Source organism: Chenopodium album, chromosome 1 (genome assembly GCF_948465745.1).
Source record: "Chenopodium album chromosome 1, dcCheAlbu1.1, whole genome shotgun sequence".
NCBI lineage: Eukaryota > Viridiplantae > Streptophyta > Magnoliopsida > Caryophyllales > Amaranthaceae > Chenopodium > Chenopodium album.
Genome location: NC_137834.1, coordinates 42,364,250 through 42,370,249, shown reverse-complemented (window position 1 = coordinate 42,370,249; position 6,000 = coordinate 42,364,250). Strand labels below are relative to the sequence as shown.

Sequence of the window (6,000 nt, the reverse complement as noted above, 5' to 3'; positions counted from 1 at the left end):
CTTTCAGAACGGTTATTTCGACCTTGTACAACAATTTCGGGTTCCTTGGTATTCCAGTTAGCCCCTATAAGCAATTTGACATGATTGAGTAGTCGACTTGATTACAATCGCAAATAAGTGATCAACTTAACGAAAGATCGTCTCACTTAGCTTAAAGCGCCTAAACATTGGCTCATCGCAAAGGCACCAACATAATGGTTCATAAACAACAGAAGCACCAACATACAGGTTCACAATTCAAAGCACTGACATACTGGTTTACAAGCAACAGAAGCACCGACGCACCGGCTAAAGCAAAGTTCAAGCGAGCTTTAAAGATCAACAAGCGTTGGTCTTCGGTAATTTTTCTTCGAATACTATCACAATAGCTGAGGATGACTTCAAGTAAAGTTATTTTCGACAACATTCGCTAAGATTGTGGAGGTTGTCACCTAGATTCGAGAAGATGGCACGAGATGGGCGGTTTTCGACAGCATTCGCTAAGATTGTGGAGATTGTCACCAAAAGATTTGTGAAGATGGCACGAGATGGGCGGTCTTCCACGACATTCGCTAAGATTGTGGAGGTTGTCACCAAGATTTGAGAAGGACGGTTCGTGATGAGGCGGTTGATATGTCCATTTTATATAGTGTTTTACCCCCGTCCCTTGGTCGTTATTAGTAGTGTTTTTGGCTCTTTCGGGCCACTTTTATTACTAATTTGTGTGTTCTAGTGTTTTCGTAGTTTTAGTTGTATTTTACAGGAAATTGCACTCTTGGAGCATTTTCCCGGGCTTTATGGATCGACTACGAAAGCTAGAAGGACACGACCACTCTTGAAGCCCAGGATCGGTGAGAGCCGGTGATTAAGGGCTCGGTATGTGATACCGGGGCTATTGGATCAATTAATCAAGACCCAATGAGGAAATCCAGATTGGGCCGAGGAATCGAGCCCAATCGAAATCCAAGCCTCAGAGAAGAAGCCGGGCCCGATCGGGCAAGCATACGCCCGATCGGGCGAGTGCACGCAGAAGCAATCCTCAAGGAAGAAGCGCGCCCGATCGGGTGAGCGTAGGCTCGATCGGGCGCAGCATACCAAGCAAGGGCAGAGTGAAAAGGCGGGCCCAATCGGGCGGCCCTTCGCCCGATCGGGCGCGTGTTTTTCTTAGTAGCTGATTAGTTTAGTTTTAATTCTTGTTTTAGGAAAGGTTTAAATACGATTATGTACGGAATTATTAGCTTACCTTTTTTCTTAGACTTTCTCTCTCTACTTAGTATTTTCTCTCTCTTAAATTCTCTCTAAAGTTTTGTTCTTAATACTTCCTTTAATTCCAGATTTATTTTTGGTACAATTTCTTCCCTTTTAATTTCAGCTATTTTAATTGCTTTCTTGATTATGCTTTTAATTATTTACTTGATTGGCTTAGTTATGATGATTAGTGAGTAGTTCCATTCTAGGGTTTATGGGGATCCATAATTAATATGAAGGGATAGTTTGTTATTATTGATTATTGATATTGCATGATAATTTCCTATTGAATTGTTTTAATTCTTTGCAATTAGATTATGAATCGAGCAGATGTAATTTGATTGTGAATGTTTAGCAATATTGAATTGATGAATCGAGCAGATGTTAATTTAATGTTAAAGGCTATTTTTAATAGGAACTTAGGTCTGGTAAATTGTGAGAGCCTGTTAGATCTATGTTGATTAATAAATTGCGAGAGCCTGTTAATCATGTTATCTGTGCATTGTTAATTATTAATTACTTTGTTCTATCCCGGAATATTAATTATTGGTGAACCTGTGACCCTAGGCTTCCTTATTATTGTTTCTTTTCTCCCTAAACTTATTCTTCGTAGTATAGAATTTATTCCCAAAAAATATTGGTTACTTAGATAATTTAGATTATAATAAATAATTAAGAGTAAAAAGACTTGTTTCCCTGTGGAGATCGACCCTACTTCCCTATCTACTTTAGTAGAGGATTTAGGTATTTACTTTTGATTAGGGGATACGATTTTACCCTGTCAAAATTTGGCGCCGTTGCCGGGGAAACAGTTTTATTTTTATTTCTGATTGTTTTTGTAGTCTAGATTATTTCCCTTTTTGTCTCAGAGAGCGATAGTTCTTTGAGACAAATCTCACATTTGCTTCTAGTTTTTGTTTATGACCAGGTGTTCCAGATCAGGTTATATCCCATTCGATCCTGAGATCGAACGTTCCTTCCATAGACAGAAAAATTTCTAGAAGCAAATCCTGGCGGATTCTGGTGATAATAACAATAATCACCGCGATCCTCCAACTGATTCCAGCGATTTAGAGGCATCATCAGACACAGAATCAGAGATGACGGCTCCAAAGAAGCTTAGTGATTATTCACAACTAAAGCTTACGGATTTTCCACATCTCACCCCTACTCCGGCTCTTGATGGGGTTCAATTCAAAATCAAACCTCAATTTATAACGATGATAGAGAGGAAGCAATTCAGTGGAGCCAAGGGTGAAGACCCGAATCTTCACATTGCCGACTATTGTCAATATTGCAACACCATCAGGCAAGCCGGGGTCACTCAAGACCAAATCAGGGAGATTCTCTTTCCCTTCTCTCTAACTGGAAAAGCTAAATTGTGGTTTAATGGCTTAAATAGAACTACACTTGGTATAACTGACTGGGAAACTCTTGTTTTGAATTTTTATAACAAGTATTATCCTGCAGAGAGAACAGCAGTACTACGGAGTGCGATTCAGAACTTTGCCCAAGAAGCTGATGAGTCTTTATATGAGGCTTGGGAGAGGTTCAAGGACCTACAAAGAGAATGCCCTCACCATAATTTAGCGCAATGGTAGTTGATACAAGCCTTTTATAACGACATTGGAAATTCCTCTAGAATAATTTTAGACTCTGCAGCTAGTGGGAGATTTATGAATCTTAATGTTGATGATGCAGGTCAGGTTATTGAAGATATGACGATACACAATTCCCAATATGGGAATCCCAGAGGATTTTCTAACAAGGGAAAGCATAGTGTCGACTCTGTATCCTTTTTGCAACCTCAACTAACCTCTATTTGCCAAAAATTAGATAATCTGAGCACTGCTAATGTAGCCAATGTTTCTGCGATTAATAATAATTCTAATGAGGCTTTCTGTGAAAATTGTGGTATTGTAGGTCATTGGGAGCAAGATTGCAGGAGTTCCGTGGAGCAAGTTAATGCCTTCCAAGCTTGCAGGCAGAATAACCCATACTCCAACACTTACAATCCTGGGTATCGGAATCATCCATACCTTTCTTACCGGAGCACTAATGTTCAAAATCCACCACCACAAGAACCACAGGCGCCACAGCAACAGCAGCAAAAATATTATCATCCCAATGCTAGCCAGAAGAACCAGCCACAGCAACCCTCCCCATCTTCTGACCCTTCTCTGGTGAAAATTAGAGCAATGTTGGCTAATATGCAAAAGCACATGGAGAGCAGAGATGCGACAATTGATCAAATTATAGCGCATAATAAAATTATGGATAATCAAATTGCGCAACTCTCCGCTACTCTACAAGCCCGCCAACAGGGAGCCTTGCCGGCACAGCCTACTAGGCCTACGGATCAAGCATTTGCAATTACTCTAAGGAGTGGTTCAAACTATGAAGGGCCCTCTATGCCCAAAGTTGATGAACCTGTTTTATCAAATAATGCTAATCTTGATTCCATTAAACCAAACAATGTAGTTGATAGCCCTGCAGGGCTAAAGGATACAACTAACATATCTAATTTTACATTGCAGGGTACAACTCCAGAGAAGGTGGCTACTCCAGACAAGAATAATAATGTTCCAAAGCCAATTATCAAACTCCCTTTCCCCAACCGTCAATTGAAGACAAACGTGGATAAGCAGTTTGGTAAGTTCTTGGAGGTGGTAAAAGATTTGAAGGTAACAGTTCCCTTTACTGAATTGATCACACAAATCCCCTCATATGCAAAATTTATGAAAGAAATATTTACGAGAAAAAGGTCTATTAGTGAGGTAGAGACAGTAGCTTTTACTGAAGAGTGTAGTGCCGTACTTCAGAATAAGTCTCCACCTAAATTAAAAGATCCGGGTAGTTTTTCTATCCCTTGTCATATTGGCAATCTCTTGATTGATAATGCATTATGTGATTTGGGTGCTAGTGTTAGCGTCATGCCATTATCTGTGTGTTCTAAGTTGAATATGGGTAAATTAAAAGCCACCAATATAACTCTACAAATGGCCGACCGCTCTTTCAAATACCCCTTAGGTGTTTTAGAGGATGTCCCCGTCAAAGTAGGTAAATTTTATATACCTGTAGACTTTGTTGTTCTTGACATGGCTGAGGATATGCAAACCCCAATTATTTTGGGTAGACCATTCCTTAACACTGCAGGAGCAGTCATAGATGTACGAAGTGGTAAGTTAACACTATCAGTAGGGGATGATAAAGTTATTTTTAATCTGAATAATGCCCCTAAAAGCTCCATGACTGAGGAGAAATGTTTCAGTGTTAATGTGGTTGTAAATTATTCTAATAAGCCCCAAGCTCTTGAAAAAGATCCCTTGGAGGCGGTATCTTGTGTCGCATCCTTTTCAGATGAGATAGACATATGGCATAAGGAAGTCGATGCAATAGAAAGAGCACTCTACAATGTTGGTCTTGGTTTTGAGGGTGAAAAGGTGGAACCGTTAAAGCAAGTTGTGCGGATCGAGCCTACGGTAAGTGTTCCGCCAGATCGAGTTGCAAGTGTTGAACGCAATGACAATTTGAAGCAACACTCGATCGAAGAAGGATTTTTAGTGCGTAGCATTGTAGATTCCCCAATCCAAGTCAAAGAGGATCCACCAGATAAGGTGGTTTGGCGTCCCACAGGGTATGTCAGAAAGCTGAATCACAGCCTGAACACCGCTAGACCGGGTGAGAAACCACCCGATCAAGGGTTAGGCGAAGGGTCCTAGATATTGTACTTGGTAAGAAGGTCGTGCGGGACCTAGATAAACCAGGGCTTTGCGGGAGGCAACCCGTATTTCATGCTTTCTAGGCTAGTTTCCCTTTTCCTTATTTTTGATTTTTATTTTAGAGAGGCGAGGAGAGTGATATTTCACCAGTTATAAGTGTTGCTGTACATGTATGAATTTGACAGGTATAAAGACTTAGAAAAATTTGAAGAAGAAAAGAAATCGGAGAAAAAGGAGTGCAGCCGAGTTGGGCTCGGGCCCGATCGGGCGAGGCTCGCCCGATCGGGCGCGCGAGCAACCCAAGATTTCAGCCGCAAATACGCCCGATCGGGCGGAGCAGCTCGATCGGGCGCGCAAGCAAGGTTGAATTCGAAGCTATTTTCGCCCGATCGGGCAAAGCAGCCCGATCGGGCGCGCAAGCAGGGTTGAATTCGGAGGTATTTTCGCCCGATCGGGCGAAGCTTGCCCGATCGGGCACATTTTTGTGGAAAATCGAGTGAAGGAAAAGAAATTTCGGGCGACGCTCGCCCGATCGGGCGAGAAAAGTGGAGAAATTTTGCTTCGTGTTCGCGCCCGATCGAGCGGAGCTCGCCCGATCGGGCGTGCAACTGGAGCTCTGGAAAATCGTTTCTTCGCCCGATCGGGCGCGCCTTCAGCCACGACCCCTTTATTTTCTTTTCTCTTCTTTCTTTCCTCACTTTCTCCTTATTTCATCTTCTTCATTTCACTTTCTCTCTCTAAAACCTCCGTTTTCAAACCTTTAACCTACACTTCAATTCAAGATCTACTCCAATTCTTCCATCAAAACTAAAAAATTCTTACATATTCCAACCCCTCTCATCTTCCTCTACAATCTACACTAATTTTTCACTACTTTCTCTCAAATTTTCTCAAACCCTAAGAGAGAGAAACCTTCAATTTCCTACTATTTTACAAGAAGATGGCCTCAAAACGTTCAAGGAATCAAAGGGGTGAGAGTTCGAGGGCACCACAACCAACGGTCAACCCGGATCTTCAAATTCCGGGATGGGAGGAGGTTGTCATTACCTCG

The 6,000-nt window shown here is 41.6% G+C and overlaps 1 non-coding gene across 1 annotated transcript; it reads right to left on the bottom strand.

Moving 5' to 3' along the window:
- Positions 1-2,708: 2,708 nt before the first annotated feature.
- LOC145565033 (small nucleolar RNA R71) lies at positions 2,709-2,815 on the bottom strand. The gene has a single exon (XR_014094952.1). It is a non-coding gene; the product is annotated as a small nucleolar RNA R71 (small nucleolar RNA).
- Between the last annotated feature and the right edge of the window lie 3,185 nt (positions 2,816-6,000).